At 33.9% G+C, this 20,175-nt stretch overlaps 3 non-coding genes across 3 annotated transcripts; 2 read left to right on the top strand and 1 right to left on the bottom strand.

Moving 5' to 3' along the window:
* Positions 1–9,428: 9,428 nt before the first annotated feature.
* Positions 9,429–9,516, top strand: TRNAS-GGA (transfer RNA serine (anticodon GGA)). Its single transcript has one exon. It is a non-coding gene; the product is annotated as a tRNA-Ser (tRNA).
* A 1,105-nt stretch (positions 9,517–10,621) lies between these two features.
* On the bottom strand, positions 10,622–10,694 carry TRNAT-UGU (transfer RNA threonine (anticodon UGU)). The gene has a single exon. It is a non-coding gene; the product is annotated as a tRNA-Thr (tRNA).
* Positions 10,695–12,530: 1,836 nt separating this feature from the next.
* Positions 12,531–12,603, top strand: TRNAF-GAA (transfer RNA phenylalanine (anticodon GAA)). Its single transcript has one exon. It is a non-coding gene; the product is annotated as a tRNA-Phe (tRNA).
* The last annotated feature ends 7,572 nt before the right edge of the window (positions 12,604–20,175 follow it).

The following is a 20,175-nucleotide window of genomic DNA, read 5'->3' as shown; positions in this document are numbered from 1 at the left end:
GACCCATAGGAAAGATATTCAATGTGAATTTATTGGTTTAGTTTTCTATCGGTATGTATATAGGTACAAAATCCAGCATGCCTTTTTGTGAAGTAAAAAAACTATCCTCGATCCAAGCCTCAAAAGGGTTGATAATAAACAAAATCAATGAATTCATGATAAAACCCTTCTGCGTTTTTCCATTTACAAATTTTTTTTTCAATGAATATTAAGAAAGGCATCCAGGGGTTGAGGGATCAAATGGTAAAGTTCTTTTGTTGGTAAATTGGAGGATTAGAAACATGACTATTGCTTTCCAATTAGCTGTTTTTGCATTAATTGCTATTTCATTTATTTTATTGATTAGTGTACCTGTTGTATTTGCTTCTCCTGAAGGTTGGTCAAATAACAAAAATGTTCTATTTTCCGGTACATCATTATGGATTGGATTAGTGTTTCTAGTGGGTATTCTTAATTCTCTCATTTCTTGAAGTTCTTTTTATTCTAGATTAAAAATGAAATGACCCCTCCCTCAGAATTCTTTCGGATTGTCAGCCATAAAGGGAATAGATCAGTTCCTAAAAAAAAAAAAGAAAACTATAACACATTACATTCTAAGGGGGAGTAAACTTCTTCTATTGGAAAAATCTTATATCTTATACTTATATGGTGGTACATTGTGAAACTAAAAGAAATAAAATAGAAAAAATGAACTATAAAAATTTGAATTTCATTTGAATATTCTATTCATATTAATATGATATGAATAGAATATTCAAATGAAATACTATAAATCTATTTATACGTCGTCTAGTATTTAATAATATAGAATATCTATCTGTATCTCTATATAGATAAATATAATTTTTTATTAATAGGAACTTACTTTTTTAAGAAAAAAGTAAATCAAAATATTCGATAGAATGATAATTTCAATTCAATTATATAGATATATAGAAAAAAACCATATATAATAATAGAAATGTAATAATAGAAATGGGAATTCTTGATAAAAATGAATAGTAATAGAAAATATTTTATTTGGGAGACAATATCTATTATCTAAATTTCTTTTTCATTATCCCTATATCCCTATATAGAATATCAGGCCCATCTCTGTATAAATAGAATCGCATATCAAGTACAATGAAAACGCGGATATAGTCGAATGGTAAAATTTCTCTTTGCCAAGGAGAAGACGCGGGTTCGATTCCCGCTATCCGCCCTATGTATTTAATAGTCATAGTATGAAAAATGCCATAGAATTTACTGCGTATAATGCCCTTCTTCTTGAAACCTTGTTTTTTTATCAAATTCAAAAAGTTGCGGAGACGGGATTTGAACCCGTAACCTCAAGGTTATGAGCCTTGCGAGCTACCAAGTTGCTCTACTCCGCGATAAAGAAAAGAATTGATAACTAATGAACAAAAACAAAGATGGAATGCGTCCCTTTACCATATCTATATAAATAGAATAAACCATTTATACATAACGGTAAAGGGACCCTCCTATGATCGCTGATAATAAAATGAAAAAAATGAAGATAATTGGAAATCCTTACCAACTGGATCTTGTTGCACCCGGCAAGAAACATGCATGAACCATTTCCCGAAGTATGTGTCCAGATAATCCAAAGTCTCGATAATTAGCTCTCGGTCTTCCGGTCGAAAAACAACGTCGATGAAGACGTATAGGTGCACTATTACGCGGTAGTGATTCTAATTTTCCATGAATTTCCCATTTCTCACTTAACGACGGAACTTTGCTTATTTCTTTTTTTGAGGATCGGCGAATCAAATGATATTTCTGTTCCAATTTTTGTCTCTTCTTTTCCCTCTGAATAACACTTTTCCTTGCCATAATGGTTAATTTGCTATTAGCATCAATGATAGAAGTCGGATCCTAGATGTATAAGTGGCTTCTCTTCCCTATAGAAGGAAATGAGATTCTTGCCAGATATATATAATAAAGAATTCAATTAACCGAATTTGCCCGATGTAGAGGCAATTAAGAAGGCTGCATAAGTAAATATATAACCTACGGAAAAGTGGGCTAGTCCAACCAATCTTGCTTGCACAATGGAAAGAGCCACTGGTTTATCTCTCCATCGAATCAAATTAGCCAAAGGTGTACGTTCATGAGCCCATGCCAAAGTTTCAATCAATTCCTGCCAATATCCGCGCCAAGAAATTAAGAACATAAATCCAGTAGCCCAAACAAGATGTCCAAACAAGAACATCCATGCCCAGACTGATAAACTATTCATACCAAAAGGGTTATATCCATTGATAAGTTGTGAAGAGTTCAACCATAGATAATCTCTTAACCATCCCATCAAATAGGTAGAAGATTCATTAAACTGTGAAATATTACCCTGCCATAGTGTAATGTGTTTCCAATGCCAATAAAAAGTAACCCATCCAATGGTATTTAACATCCAGAAAACTGCCAAATAAAATGCGTCCCAAGCGGAAATATCACAAGTTCCGCCTCGTCCCGGGCCATCACAAGGAAAACTATAACCAAAATCTTTTTTATCAGGCATTAACTTAGAACCACGCGCATCCAAAGCACCTTTTACTAAAATCAAAGTAGTTGTATGTAAACCAAGAGCAATAGCATGATGAACCAAGAAGTCTCCAGGCCCTATTGTTAAGAATAGAGAATTACTATTCTCATTTACAGCGTTTAACCAACCAGGCAACCATATGCTTCGTCCCGCATTGAACGCCGGACTGTTCGTTGAAGATAAAAGTATATCGAACCCATAGGAAGTTTTACCATGAGCAGATTGTATCCATTGGGCAAATATAGGTTCAATCAAAATTTGTTTCTCCGGAGTACCAAAAGCAAGCATGACATCGTTATGGACATAAAGTCCCAGAGTATGGAACCCCAGAAAGAGGCTAGCCCAACTTAAGTGGGATATGATAGCTTCTTTATGGTCTAACATTCTTGCCAAGACATTATCTTGATTCTGCTCTGGATTATAATCTCTAATAAAAAAGATAGCTCCATGAGCAAAAGCCCCTGTCATAATGAAGCCTGCTATATATTGATGATGAGTATATAAGGCAGCTTGAGTAGTAAAGTCTTGCGCTATAAACGCATAAGCAGGTAAAGAGTACATGTGTTGTGCTACCAAGGAAGTAATAACCCCTAAAGAGGCTAGAGCAAGACCTAATTGAAAATGAATTGAATTATTGATTGTATCATAAAGACCCTTATGCCCACGCCCCAATCTACCCCCCGGAGGAGTATGTGCTTCTAAAAGATCTTTAATACTGTGACCAATCCCGAAATTAGTTCTATACATATGGCCAGCAACTAGAAAAATAAACGCAATAGCCAAATGATGGTGTGCAATATCAGTTAACCATAAACTTTGAGTTTGCGGATGAAATCCTCCGAGAAGTGTTAGAATAGCAGTTCCTGCTCCTTGAGGGGTACCAAATATATGATTATTGGAATCTGGGTTTTGAGCATAAAGATTCCACTGACCTGTAAAAAATGGACCTAATCCCTCGGGGTGCGGCAAGATATCTAATAAATTGTTCCATCGAACGGATTCCCCCCTGGACCCCGGAATAGCAACATGAACTAAATGCCCTGTCCAAGCCAAGGAACTTACTCCGAATAGTCCTGACAAATGATGATTGAGGCGGGATTCGGCATTTTTAAACCACGAAACACTCGGTTTCCATTTTGGTTGTAGGTGTAACCAACCTGCTATTAAAGATATAATAGAAAGTATTAATAGAAAAATAGCTCCAGTATAAAGATCCCCATTAGTACGTAAACCGATTGTATACCACCACTGATAAACACCAGAATAGGCTATATTAACAGGACCTAGAGCACCCCCTCGAGTAAAAGCTTCTACAGCTGGTTGACCAAAATGAGGATCCCAAATTGCATGAGCAATAGGTCTTACATGTAAAGGATCCTGTACCCATGTCTCAAAATTACCTTGCCAAGCTACATGAAAGAGATTCCCGGAAGTCCACAGAAAAATGATTGCTAATTGCCCGAAATGAGAAGCAAAAATATTCTGATAAAGACGTTCCTCAGTAATATCATCATGACTTTCGAAGTCATGTGCGGTAGCAATACCAAACCAAATACGACGAGTAGTGGGGTCTTGAGCTAAGCCTTGACTAAAGCTTGGAAATCTTAATGCCATAATGATTTTCAAATCCTCCTAGCTATTATCCTACTGCAATAATTCTTGCTAAGAAGAATGCCCATGTTGTGGCAATTCCACCTAGAAGGTAATGTGTTACTCCTACAGCACGTCCTTGTACAATGCTCAAGGCTCTGGGCTGAGTAGCAGGAGCAACTTTTAATTTATTATGAGCCCAAACAATGGATTCAATAAGTTCTTGCCAATAACCACGCCCGCTGAATAGAAACATTAAACTAAAAGCCCATACAAAATGTGCACCCAAGAAAAAAAGACCATATGCAGATAATGAAGAACCATAAGACTGAATTACCTGGGATGCCTGCGCCCATAAGAAATCACGAAGCCACCCATTAATGGTAATGGAACTCTGCGCAAAATTTCCTCCTGTGATATGAGTTACTATCCCTTGATCACTTATACTACCCCAAACATCTGACTGCATTTTCCAACTGAAATGGAATATAACTACGGAAATTGAATTGTACATCCAAAATAGTCCTAAGAAGACATGATCCCAAGCGGATACTTGGCATGTCCCCCCTCTTCCAGGTCCATCACAAGGGAAACGAAAACCTAGATTTGCTTTATCCGGTATCAATCGTGAACTACGAGCAAATAGAACACCCTTTAAGAGTATCAATACTGTTACATGAATTGTAAATGCGATGAATATGATGGACCAAAAAATCCGCAGTTCCTAAAGGAATAGGTAACAAAGCAACTTTACCGCCCACTGCTACTAAATTTTCACCTCCCCAAGTCAAACTGGTACTTGTTGCTGCACCTGGGGCTGTTGTGCCAGGTGCTAAAGCGTGGGTATTTTGTATCCATTGAGCAAAGATCGGCTGTAATTGTATAGCAGTATCTGAAAACATATCTTGAGGGCGCCCTAATGCGCTCATGGTATCATTATGAATATACAAACCAAAACTGTGAAAACCTAAAAAGATACATACCCAGTTAAGATGTGATATGATTGAATCACGATGTCTAAGGACACGATCTAATAGATCGTTGTATCGAATAGTCGGATCATAATCTCTTACCATAAAAATCGCTGCATGCGCAGCAGCACCGACTATGAGAAATCCACCAATCCACATGTGATGTGTAAACAATGACAGTTGTGTACCATAGTCAGTAGCTAGGTATGGATAAGGAGGCATAGAATACATATGGTGAGCTACAACAATGGTCAAAGAGCCTAACATAGCTAGATTAATAGATAATTGAGCATGCCATGACGTTGTTAGAATCTCATATATACCTTTATGACCCTGGCCTGTAAATGGACCTTTATGTGCCTCTAAAATGTCTTTTATATTGTGACCAATACCCCAGTTGGTCCTATACATGTGACCCGCTATCAAGAAAAGAATTGCAATAGCTAAATGATGGTGTATAATATCGGTCAGCCATAAACCTCCAGTTACTGGATCTAATCCTCCACGAAAAGTAAGAAATTCTCCGTATTTTGACCAATTCAAGGTAAAAAATGGGGTTGCTCCCTCGGAAAAACTCGGATAAAGTTGAGCCAAAAGATCCCGATTTAGGATAAATTCATGAGGAAGTGGTATCTCTTTGGGATCTACTGCAGCATTTAGAAATTGGTTAATCGGTAAAGATACATGTATTTGATGTCCTGCCCAAGAAAGAGACCCCAACCCTAGGAGCCCTGTCAAATGGTGATTCAACATAGATTCTACATCTTGGAACCAAGCCAATTTTGGAGCAGCTTTGTGATAATGAAACCAACCAGCAAAAAGCATTAAGGCTGCAAAGACCAATGCACCAATTGCAGTACAATAGAGTTGTAATTCATTAGTTATTCCAGATGCTCTCCAAATCTGAAAAAAACCAGAGGTTATTTGTATTCCTCGGAACCCCCCCCCTACATCACCATTCAATATTTCTTGACCCACTATTGGCCAAACCACCTGAGCACTAGGCCTAATGTGAGTAGGATCACTTAACCATGCCTCATAATTGGAAAAACGAGCACCATGAAAATACATGCCACTCAGCCAAAGAAAGATGATAGAGAGTTGGCCAAAATGCGCACTAAAAACTTTTCGGGAAATCTCCTCTAAATCATTAGTATGGCTATCAAAATCATGAGCGTCAGCATGTAGGTTCCAGATCCAAGTAGTAGTATCTGGTCCCTTAGCTATTGTTCTTGAGAAATGACCAGGTTTTGCCCATTCCTCAAAAGAAGTTTTTATAGGATCCCTATCTACCAAAATTTTAACTTCTGGTTCCGGTGAACGAATAATCATTGAGTCCTCCTCTTTCCAGACAACACATACAAAGAGACCTGCCAACATAAAACAGAATTAGTGAACTTATTAGAGATGTTTCTATTGAGTTTTGTTCTCTCCTATCTCTCATGTATTGGATATCTTAGTAAATTTCATTTCTTTAGTTTTTCACTAGAACAATTATGATCTCGAAGTCAATTCGGGGCAAGTGTTCGAATCTATTATGACATAAGAGTGAGGCGCTCAACGGACCTATTTTAATCTTCTAAGACCTTTTTGGGAACTCTGAATGGAAGTTCAATAATTTTTCGTGCAGCCTAATCAAATGTATTCAGATTTTATTCTAATTCTATTCCTTAGATTTTATTTTTTTTTTTAGATAAAGTATAAGTATGTACTCTATTTCAAATTGAGCAGGCATTAGCATTCATTATTAGGCAATATACCTATATTTTATTTCTTTTTTTGAAGGTCTCTTTTCTTAATTTGATTGAATATTAGTTTAAATAACAGAAAAAAGGAGAAAATTATCTACTGTATCCACATCTCGTTTATTTCTATGAAATACTAGACAAAATCGAACAAAATTAGAAGGGATATATTTAAATTATGTGATTGGTCGTTCCTATAGAAATGATTTTTGAATTTGATAGGGACAAGAAACAAGAATTTATAACAATATATATTTATCTATCTATATCTTTATATAGATAGATAAATATATAAGAAAAAAAAGAAACAGAGTGTTCTTATTCAAAACGCCCTGTGATCTTCAACCAATTCTGTGCTGCAATATAATTACCGGGGGTGAGAGCTATAGCTTGTTTCCAATATTCAGCGGCTTGATTAAACCAAGACTCCGCAACTTCTGAGTCTCCCTGCCGAATGGCCTGTTCTCCTCGGTCGAAATAGGTGAGTCAATTCCTTTCCTTAGAACCGTACTTGAGAATTTCCTGACTCATACGGCTCAGTAGTCAATTCTTTTTTTGTTCTATTATCTTGAAGTTAACTAAAAGAAAAAAAGAAATTATTAATATGAGTTTCAAACTTTCATTTTTACTAATAAATAAAGAATTTCAAAGAATTTCATCTTTTTTTTTAGTTTTATCTTTTCTCCTACCTTCAGAAAAGGGAATCAAGCATTGGCATTAACGCCCTAATTCTAATTTTCTGAAAGGTAACTATCTCGATTTTATATATCATATACAAAAATATATGATAGATTCATTTCTATAGAATCTTGGTAAAAGTTTTTTCTTTCTTATCTTATAAGTTCTTATAAGTAAAGAGAAAATACTTTCTATCTTTGGGATTTGATACTACACCGCTGCTCAAAATACCAGGGGATCCTTTTTATTACATAAGTGGATTCCTGACTTCTTTATTTATCATGAGATAAGGAAGCAGTTTTTATTATATCGATTGAAAACCGTGTTAATTGATCCTTACGATGCTTCCTTTATCAATTAGATCTTTTATCCATAGAAAAAGAGGGTATCTAGACATATCGATTTCTTCATATTTTTACTTCTATGAAGTTTCTTTGCTACAGCTGATAAAAATCGTTGTTTTGAACGATATATATATGTAGAAAGCCTTTCTTATTTATAATTATTTATATTTCTATATTTCTTATATTAAAATTTGTGGATTTGCTTGTTCTTTTCTTTTTTCTTTCTATAGTGGAGATAGTCGCACGTAATGACAGATCACGGCCATATTATTAAAAGCTTGGGGTAAAAATGGGTTTCGTTCGAGCGCCCGAAAATAATATTCCAAAGCTTTAGTATGTTCTCCGTTACTTGTGTGAATAAGGCCTATGTTATAAAGTATATAACTTCGATCATAGGGATCAATTTCCAGTCGCATAGCCTCATAATAATTCTGTAAAGCTTCTGCATAATTTCCTTCAGATTGAGCTGACATCCGTTACGGTCGTCATTCGGTTCAAAGAATCTCCGCTCCAGAACTGTACGTGAGATTTTCATCTCATACGGCTCCCCCCTTATGTGTGTAATGAGAAAAATCCATCAAATCAAAAAATATTCCAGTATTCTCATTCTCAACTGAACAGAGCTAGTGTTTTTACAATAAATCTCTAGCCAACCTTCCTGTCAAAAATTATTTCTTAACATTAAGTATGTAGGTACTTGATAAAAAAAAATAAGAACTTCAACAATTTCTTTGTCCTCTACGCTGCTTAATTTCCTGGAATTAGTCACCTCAATAATCTTCGATGGTTCTATGGGTATCCAAAATATGAACGAGATGGATATTTATTGTCCCAACCATTCCTGTTAGTCCCAATCTCGATAAGCCATGGATATAGATAGATACAAAGTTTTCGTGTCCTTGATTCCCAAGCGTAGTGCTTCTTTCCCAATGTTGCCTATCAGTACTAGTAATTTGGGGTTGACCTAACCCCATAAGTATAGGTATAACCTTTCGCTTAATACTAGAAACCTAAAATTCAAGCATATAAGGCTTCATTAATCGAGGATACACGACAGAAGGAATTAATCCTTTTATTTACAAATTTCACCTTCAACACGCGTGGGGTTTTTCCATTCCATTTTTTTTTGACCGAAATCGGTCAAAAAAAATGGAATCAAATCACACCATCTCTGTAATAAGTGAATGCCCTTTTTTCTCCTGAAGTTGTCGGAATTATTCGTAATAAGATATTGGCTACAATTGAAAAGGTCTTATCTATAAAATTTTCATTTATCCGAGATCTAGGCATAGGTAGAAATCCATTCTATAATTTAATTAATCATGGTGTGAGAAATCAATCCCACAAATAAAGGAATTGTATAATTATAATACAGTGCGAAATAACGTAAAAATGAACTCATCAATCAAATTTGTTTATCCTAAGACCTTGTAGGAGGTTTTTTTTTAATTTTACTTTGTATTTTTATAGTTTGAATAGGTTTTATGCATTTATGAAAAATAGGATTGATTCACTATTCAACATTCAACCGGTTTCTGGGCATCATTATATAGGAGAGATGGCCGAGTGGTTCAAGGCGTAGCATTGGAACTGCTATGTAGGCTTTTTGTTTACCGGGGGTTCGAATCCCTCTCTTTCCGAATCTTTACCAAATTCATCAATATTACTCATCCCAATGCATACCATTATTTCATATTTCAAATTTGTTTGTTGATATGGACAACTTTATATTCCTCATTTTTCGGTAATACAAAAAATAGTGGATAACGGGTGGGCAAGGAATAAAAATTTTCGCATATCCATGTCTATGATATATGAATAGCAGAAAATCCTTGTAAAAAAAACTCTTGTTATTTTAGTTAAGTTTAAGTTTGACGAGAATAATATTCTACAACCAGTAATTCATTTATTTTCAAACCAACCCATTTATTATCTATTATTTGATTAATTAAACCTTTATATTGGAAAGGGTGAACAGTCAAATGATTTGGCAATTTCTCATGGGGGGCTGAATCAAAATAATTTTGAATAAGAGTTTTAGATTTTTGTTCATCCTTTGCTGTAATAATATCTTGAGGTTTACAACGATAACTTGGTATATCCACTATACGACCATTAACTAAAACATGTCTATGGTTTATAAATTGGCGGGCTTGAGGAATAGTCGCAGCCATACCCAATCGAAAAAGTATGTTATCCAAGCGCATTTCAAGTAGTTGTAATAAAACCTGACCAGTTGATCCTTTAGCTTTTCCGGAGATACGAACGTATTTAAGCAATTGTCGTTCTGTAAGACCATAATGAAAACGCAATTTTTGTTTTTCTTCTAAACGAATACGATATTGAGATTTTTTACTGAAGCGCAATTGATTTCGAAATTCGTTTTTGACTGTTGGCCTTTTACTAGTAAGTCCTGGTAAATATCCTAGACGACGTATTTTTTTGAAACGAGGTCCTCTGTAACGTGACATAAAAACTCCTTTTTTAAAATGAAAAATCTTATAAATCGAAATGAAAACTAAACGAAATGAAAAATATTATAGAATTCTAAATGAAGCGAAATCTACTAAAGTTTTATAGTACAAAGAAGAATTAGATGAATTTTATCAATATCCGAATTTATTGTATATAAAAGAATACAAAAAAGTAGGTTAATTTCTTGATTTCTTCCGCAGAGATCGAACTCTCCCAATTTTTTATTTCTAAAAAAGATATTATCAATTATGTAAAAAACAAATAGAGAAAAGCCGGTTATCGGATTCGAACCGATGACCATCGCATTACAAATGCGATGCTCTAACCTCTGAGCTAAACCGGCTAATGTAAACGAAATATACATATGCAGAAGAATTGAATGGGATCTTAGTTATCAATTTTTAGTTATTTATAACAAAATTCAAATTAATACAAACATCAAAAATAGAGAAAGAAAATATAGAAAATCAAACCCAATTTTTATTATTTCTATTATTTATTTTATCTGATAACATAAAGTGCAAGATAATAATTAATATTATATTAATATAATTTATTTAATATAATTTATTTCGATCTACTATTCTAGATATATATTATTAAATTGATTTCTTTCAAAAAGATTATTTATTAGTACTTAAAGTAAATTTGAATAAATATAAATTTTAGTAAATATTTATTAAGGAATTCCATATTTCTAAGTAAATGTCTAATTCTATATTATATTCAATTAAAAGAATGGTTTTTTTTAGCCACTAGATTCGTTTTAGTTATATAAATTGTATATGAATAAATGGATTGTTTATTTTCTTTTTTTTTTTAAGCAAAAACAAAAAAAAAAAAAGAATCGACCATTCGAGTATTCTAAATTGTATGAAAAAAGAAGATAAGTAGGTACATAGAAGATAAGTAGATATGTGGTCTATATCTGTGTATATTGAATTGTTAATATATAGATATTAGAATTAGTTCTGATTCAAACAAATAAAGGTATCCAATATAGATGAAATAAAATCTATAAAATTGGAGAAAGGGGTTTTTAATATTTAATAAAATAATATGTATTTAATGAATTCAAAAGTTCCCGCATAATTCTCATAATAGAAATGAAAAAAAAAGCATTCTATTATAATCAGATTCAAATAAAAAAAAAGATGGGGATATGGCGAAATTGGTAGACGCTACGGACTTAATTGGATTGAGTTTTGGTATGGAAACTTACCAAGTAATAATTTTCAAATTCAGAGAAACCCTGGAATTCACAATGGGCAATCCTGAGCCAAATCCTGTTTTCTGAAAACAAATAAAAATTCAGAAAGTGATAATAAAAAAGGGATAGGTGCAGAGACTCTATGGAAGCTGTTCTAACAAACGAAATTGACGACTTTTTTTATTGCATTAGTAAAAGAATCCTTTCACCAAAATTACAGGAATGGATCAAAGATAAACATTTAGAAACATATATATATACTGAAATACTCTTTCAATTTGTTACTTTTTATTTTATTATTGAAGATCTATTTGTGATAAAAATATTCACAAATGAAAAATGTGAATCAAATCAATTCGAAGTTGAAGAAAAGATGGAATATTTATTGATGAAATTATTCACTTCATCATAATCGGCTAAAACCCTTGAAGAACTGATAAATCAGATGAGAATAAAGATAGAGTCCTATTCTACATGTCAATACCGACAACAATGAAATTGAAAGTAAGAGGAAAATCCGTCGACTTAAGAAATCATGAGGGTTCAAGTCCCTCTATCCCCAAAAATACTTTTTCATTTTCTAATTTTTTTCCTATATCCTCTCTATCTTGAAGTCCTTATTTATGTGTTTTATTCGATTTATTATTTCCCAACGAAATTGGAATTTTTATTTTCATCAATTTCCTATCTATCATAATTTTCTTATCTATCATAATGACAAGGGACGAGTTTTGGAATAGATATAAATATATATGTGAAACACATAGAATTTTTTTTAATCAGAAATGTATAAATTAATATCTTATTTTTTAGCAAGGAATTTTCATATGCGTAATTAACGATTAACAATAAAAAATAATTATTACTGCGGAAACTCACTTACAAACTTTTTTTTTACTTAGTTGATATAGATTCATTAACATAGATTTTAAAAATCTTTTAAAATCAAAGTATTAAGCTTCAAGAATGGTCGGGATAGCTCAGTTGGTAGAGCAGAGGACTGAAAATCCTCGTGTCACCAGTTCAAATCTGGTTCCTGACACAAGATTCATTTGTATGAGTATCTATCCCCCATATTCATTTTAATGAATATGGGGGATAGATACTCATACAAATTTGTGTTCTTCTAGATTCTGATACATAACATATTTCTTTGATCTATTTAGGTATCTGTAGATATACTTTTCCTAGATGATTAAAGAATAGATGCAATTTTTTATTAGGTATATTCGCTTATCTATAGTATCTATATATATATAGATATAGATATATAGATAATGAATTCTTTATCTATTTTTTTCCTTTTTTTTCTGCGATACAAAAAAAGGTTTCTATTTCCATAATATTCGAGTGGTTTAATTAGTTGGTTAAAAGACCTAAAAGTCGAAGTTCTGGGGTGGAGTGAGAATATTAAGAATTCATCTGAGAAGGATTACCAAAATAGAATCGAGCCCTTTTCTTTGTGTTTTTTTTTTCGTGGCCGTATAATTGATGGTGATGTGCACGTTATATAGTTTATTATAAAGATAAAGAATTAGTTTATTATAAAGATAAAGAATTTTTGCAGTTCATCCTATTTCTTTTATTGGCTTGGCTGATAAGAACTCAGTATTGTTTTTGTTTTAGAATCTTAAGAAACTCCTATCCATCCTATTTTAAACCCTATAATTATTCATTCTATTATTTCTGAATTTTGTGATTTCTCACATAATAATATCTGAATGCAACTTCCATTACTCTGCCTGATTTAATGTCAATCAATTATTTTGTCTGATCTATAACAGAATGTACTTATATTCTTTGACTGGGGTTGCAGAAGTTTGGATTAGTTTATTATTTTTATCATTTAGTGAGCATCTTGTATTTCATAAAAATTTGGAGCAATATAATCTTTACGCAAAGGCCATCCTATCCAATTTTCGGGCATTAAAATACGTCTTAGACGCGGATGACTATCATAAGAGATTCCCAACATATCATAAGATTCCTTTTCTTGAAAATCCGCACTTTTCCAAACCCAAAAAATCGAAGGAATTCTGGGATTTTTTCTTGATACAAATATTTTTATGCATACCTCTTCGGGTTGATTTATACCATACTCTATTCTTGTAAAATGATATACACTAGCTAAGAGTCCTCCGGGTGCTACATCATAGGCACATTGAGAACGTAGATAATTGTAACCATATACATATAAAATGACAGCAATGGAATGCCAATCCTCGGGCTTTATTTGTAAAGTCTCTATTCCTAGGTAATCGAAACCCAAGGATCTATGAATTAGTCCATGTTTGACTAGCCAAGAAGACAAACGACCTTGCATTTTTTGCTTCTCCTAAATTTTTTTTATGAGTTTGGTATTAGTATTTTCTATTACGATGAAATTTTTAAAATACGATGAAATTTTTAAAAAAGGAATTGCTTTTTATTATTGTACTTTAAAAAAATGTGTCAGACGATATCTCTGAAGTAGATGGCGGTTGATAGAAAAATTCTTGACCATAATTGTCAGTATAAGTACTGTATCCAACATGAAACTTATGGTTGGTAGTAAAACATCTATTCTCTCGTTGAAAACTCATTGGATCTTCATATATTTCTCGAGATATTTTCTTACGAAGTTTTGTTATAGCATCTATAATGGCCTCCGGTTTAGGTGGACAGCCCGGCAAATATACATCTACAGGAATTAGCTTATCTACGCCTCGAACAGTACTATAAGAATCGGTACTAAACATCCCCCCCGTAATTGTACAGGCTCCCATAGCAATAACATATTTAGGTTCGGGCATTTGTTCATATAATCGAACTAAAGAAGGGGCCATTTTCATAGTTACAGTGCCCGCTGTTAAAATTAGGTCCGCCTGCCTAGGACTCGATCGTGGTACTAGTCCATAACGATCAAAATCGAATCGTGATCCTATTAATGAAGCAAATTCAATGAAGCAACAACTCGTACCATAAAGAAGCGGCCATAAACTGGATAATCTTGACCAATTTGAAAAATCATTTAATGTCGTTGAAATAACTGAATTTTGGGTTGTTTGATCAAGTAAGGGAAACTCAATGGAATTCATAATTGTCTCAATATTTTTTTTTCTAATTGTCTAAATAGTCAAGAATTAAGACCATTCTAATGCCCCCTTTCGCCATGCATAAACTGAACCAACAATTAGGATAAGCACGAATAAGAAAGCTTCTAAAAATACGGATACCCCTAATACATCGAAACTCATTGCCCATGGATAAAGAAAAACCGTTTCAACATCAAAAACAACAAAAATGAGAGCAAACATATAATAACGGATTCGAAATTGTAACCAAGCATCGCCTATTGGTTCTATTCCGGATTCATAACTAGAAAGTTTTTCCGGTCCCTTGCTAATGGGGGCTAAAATTCCAGAAATTAGAAATGCCAAAATAGGAATCAAACTTGATATTATTAGAAATGCCCAAAAAATATCATATTCGTAAAGAAGAAACATAAAAGTACTCCTCTGAATGTAGAAAATATACCAAATTCATTTTCATTTTTAGTCTAAAGTCTCCATTTTTTTAGACTAGCTGAATATACTAATATTAATATTATTCTATCGAATATGAATATGTTCGAATAGAAAGTTACAAATTGTTTTTTTTTTAGTAATAGTCTTAGTAATGAGATCTATTCGATCCAAAATAGTATTAATATTATTAGTATCTGTAGGAATATTAGGGCTATACGGACTCGAACCGTAGACCTTCTCGGTAAAACAGATCAAACTAATTATTATCTAAATGATTTAAATTGTTTTCAAAACCCAACATGCATTTTTTTTTGCATTGAGCTTTTTCATTAACTGATAAAAATATTAGTTAGTCCACCATCTTTTTTTTTTTTTACAGTAAAGAATAAAGAGATGATTCCCTATGCTCTTCTTTTTTATTTGTATAACAATCAAAGAGCACTACCAAAGTGTTTCAAAGAAGGATTATCTTGACGTAGGTCTGCTTCTGGCCTAGATCAACTTAAGTTAAATGGACTCTTTATCCACCTACTAAAATTAAAATAGAAGATAAGAAATGACACTTCATACACCTTAAAGTTCATAAAATAGGAAGAAAAGATAATCTTTTTTAGGTCCCTATACCCTTTATGTTTAGCATTGACGAGAAATGGGTATTCACCTTATCAATATCTCAAATCAATTATGGATTCGATTTTATGGCTAAACCCTTTGTCAGGCTAGTGTTCTCTTGTTTTGTTCCTTAAAATGGAGTAAGACACCGATTTCTTACTATAAGATAAACTTTTTTAATTACAAGATGAACTCCTCTGAAAAAAAGCATTGGCGCTCGTGTAAACGAGGTGCTCTACCTAACTGAGCTACAGCCCTTGTGTTTTTGATACATATTTTATCATAGTATGAAGATAATTGCTTGTCAAGATGAATATTACATGATCGAATCCCTTGAACGGGGGTTGGTATTGCTTATCAGTAATTTTACATTTATAATCAATTAATCTGATAGATGGGTACTCTTCTTTTTTTTTTTTTGAGGAGGAGTCCTAAATTACCTACTTAACTCAGTGGTTAGAGTATTGCTTTCATACGGCGGGAGTCATTGGTTCAAATCCAATAGTAGGTAAGGTATAGTTATAACTTATTAGATACCTTTGACTGTGGTATCTAATAAGCTTTTCTACTTACTTTTTTCTTCTGACTGTTTCTTTTTTCTTTTTATTGTTTTCGGATATTGGGACGCATCAATTTCAACTTGTTATGAAATAACATTGATAGCCTCTACTCGTGTTCTAGCTCGTCTAAGAGCTAGATTTGCCTCAATTGTTTGTCTCTTGCCTTCAGCCTTATTCAAATTAGTTTCTGCTATTTCAAGAGTTTGCTGTGCTTCTTGTGGATCAATGTCACTACCCTTTTCCGCATCATTTACTAAAACAGTTATCTCATTATTATTTATTCTAGCAAACCCCCCCATCAGAGCCATTGTTAACCATTGGTCTTTAAGACGTATTCTCAAAATACCTATATCGACAGCTGAGGCAATAGGCGCATGATTAGGTAATACTCCAATTTGTCCGCTATTAGTAGGTAAAATGATTTCCTTCACTTCTGAATCCCAAACAATTCGATTGGGGGTCAATACACAAAGATTTAAAGTCATTTCTTCAAATTGCTCTCCGTTTCTAAGTTCGTAGCCTTCGCAGTAGCTTCATCGATATTACCTACCAAATAAAAGGCTTGTTCAGGAAGACCGTCTAATTCTCCAGAAAGAATCAAATTAAACCCTCTAATTGTTTCTACTAGACCAACATATTTTCCAGCCGAACCGGTAAAAACTTCTGCTACGAAAAAAGGTTGTGATAAGAAACGCTCAATTTTTCGTGCTCTTGCTACGGTTAAGCGATCTTCTTCGGATAATTCGTCCAAGCCAAGGATAGCTATAATGTCTTGAAGTTCTTTGTAACGTTGTAAAGTTTGTTTAACTCGTTGCGCAGTCTCATAATGTTCTTCACCAACGATTCGAGGTTGGAGCATAGTTGAGGTTGAATCTAAAGGATCTACTGCTGGATAGATACCTTTGGCGGCTAATCCTCTTGATAGTACAGTAGTAGCATCTAAATGTGCAAATGTCGTAGCAGGAGCAGGGTCAGTTAAATCGTCGGCAGGTACATAAACTGCTTGAATAGAAGTTATGGACCCTTCTTTGGTAGAAGTGATTCTTTCTTGTAAAGAACCCATTTCAGTACTAAGAGTGGGTTGATAACCCACAGCAGAGGGCATTCGACCCAATAAGGCAGATACTTCAGATCCTGCTTGAACGAAGCGGAAGATATTGTCGATAAATAGAAGTACATCTTGCTCATTGACATCTCGAAAATATTCCGCCATAGTTAGGGCAGTTAAACCAACTCTCATACGAGCTCCGGGTGGTTCATTCATTTGACCATATACTAAAGCTACTTTGGATTCTGCAATATTTTGTTCATTAATTACTCCAGATTCTTTCATTTCCATATAAAGATCATTTCCCTCGCGAGTACGCTCACCTACTCCGCCAAATACAGATACACCTCCATGAGCTTTGGCAATGTTATTGATCAATTCCATAATAAGTACTGTTTTACCCACTCCAGCTCCACCGAAAAGTCCTATTTTTCCTCCACGACGATAAGGAGCTAAAAGATCTACTACTTTTATTCCTGTTTCAAAAATAGATAATTTTGTATCTAATTGTATAAAGGTAGGCGCAGATCTATGAATGGGAGATGTTGTACGAGTATCTACAGGACCTAAATTATCAATCGGCTCTCCAAGCACGTTGAAAATTCGTCCTAGAGTTGCTCCGCCTACTGGAACACTTAGGGGAGTTCCTGTGTCAATAACTTGCATTCCTCTCATTAGACCATCTGTAGCACTCATAGCTACAGCCCTAACTCGATTATTTCCTAATAATTGTTGTACTTCACAAGTCACATTAATTTGTTGACCAACAGTATCTCGACCCTTAACTACCAGAGCATTGTAAATATTAGGCATCTTCCCCGGGGGAAAGGCTACATCTAGTACCGGACCAATTATTTGGTCAATATGTCCCAGATTTTTTTTTTCAATCGAAGAAACTTCAGGACCGGAAGTAGGAGGATTTATTCGCATATCAAAAGCCAATTTTTTTTTCCGAAAAAGTTTTTAAATCAAAAAGAAATGTTCGATAAGAAAGCAAGTTGATCGGTTAATTCAAAAAGAAATAAGAAATGGGAGTTAGTACTCCATTTTTTTGGTACTATTCCATCAATCCTCTTTAACTGTTTACTTACTTATTCAAATTCAATTATTGAATTCTTAACTTACTGCAGTTATTTTGAAAATTTCAATTGGATAAAATCTTTCGAAAGTCTTTTCTTTTTTTCTATCATTCTAGAAAATATCATCTATATTCTGTATGGAATTCGAACCTGTACCTTAATTTAGAATTCATTTTTTTTATCATTGGCTTTCGTATTTCCTCAGTAGACAATTTTTTAGACTTACCCTCTGTTTCCCTATTTTTTGACCTCTTTTTTTATTTTCCGGGGAGAAAGCTGCCTATTTTTACATCTAGGATTTACATAGACAACATATATCACTGTCAAGATTAAGAATAAATTATTATTATTATTTAGATTAGATCTTTCGATTTCAAAATTAAAAAATAAGATCAAATTGAAAAAAAAAAAAGATTGGGTTGCGCCATACATAGAAAAGAGTATACAATAATGATGTATTTGACAAATCAAATACCATCGTTTAATTTAATAATAACATAACGAACCTTTGGGATTAATTGATAATAGTAGTTGATTTTTGTAAAAGATTTCATTAACTCCTAAGTCATATCGAGTAGACCTTATTGTTTCAAGAATTCTTAATTCAAGAGTTGTAGGGAGGGATTTATGTCACCACAAACAGAGACTAAAGCAAGTGTTGGGTTCAAAGCTGGTGTTAAAGATTATAAATTGAATTATTATACTCCTGAGTATGAAACCAAAGATACTGATATCTTGGCAGCATTTCGAGTAACTCCTCAACCTGGAGTTCCACCTGAAGAAGCAGGTGCTGCGGTAGCCGCCGAATCTTCTACTGGTACATGGACAACTGTGTGGACCGATGGGCTTACCAGTCTTGATCGTTACAAAGGACGATGCTATCACATCGAACCTGTTGCTGGGGAAGAAAATCAATATATTGCTTACGTAGCTTATCCTTTAGACCTTTTTGAAGAAGGTTCTGTTACTAACATGTTTACTTCTATTGTCGGTAATGTATTTGGGTTCAAGGCACTGCGTGCTCTACGTCTGGAGGATTTGCGAATCCCAACCGCTTATATTAAAACTTTCCAAGGTCCGCCTCACGGCATCCAAGTTGAGAGAGATAAATTGAACAAGTATGGTCGTCCCCTATTAGGATGTACTATTAAACCTAAATTGGGGTTATCCGCTAAGAATTATGGTAGAGCTGTTTATGAATGTCTTCGTGGGGGACTTGATTTTACCAAAGATGATGAAAATGTGAATTCCCAACCATTTATGCGTTGGAGAGACCGTTTCTTATTTTGTGCTGAAGCGATTTTTAAATCACAGGCTGAAACAGGTGAAATCAAAGGGCATTACTTGAATGCAACTGCGGGTACATGCGAAGAAATGATGAAAAGAGCTGTATTTGCCAGAGAATTAGGCGTTCCTATCGTAATGCATGATTATTTAACAGGGGGATTCACTGCAAATACTAGCTTGGCTCATTATTGCCGAGATAATGGTCTACTTCTTCATATACATCGTGCAATGCATGCAGTTATCGACAGACAAAAGAATCATGGTATGCACTTTCGTGTATTAGCTAAAGCATTACGTTTGTCTGGTGGAGATCATGTTCACTCCGGTACCGTAGTAGGTAAACTTGAAGGGGAAAGAGATATCACTTTAGGTTTTGTTGACTTACTGCGTGATGATTTTGTTGAAAAAGATCGAAGTCGTGGTATTTATTTCACTCAGGATTGGGTTTCTCTACCAGGTGTTCTGCCTGTTGCTTCGGGAGGTATTCACGTTTGGCATATGCCTGCTCTGACCGAAATCTTT

The sequence above is a fragment of the Vigna unguiculata genome, chromosome 4, assembly GCF_037176805.1.
Source record: "Vigna unguiculata cultivar grain cowpea cultivar isolate G323 ecotype 2 chromosome 4, ASM3717680v1, whole genome shotgun sequence".
Lineage (NCBI taxonomy): Eukaryota > Viridiplantae > Streptophyta > Magnoliopsida > Fabales > Fabaceae > Vigna > Vigna unguiculata.
The sequence above is the reverse complement of the archived record's forward strand: the minus strand, read 5'-3'. Positions and strand labels throughout refer to the sequence as shown.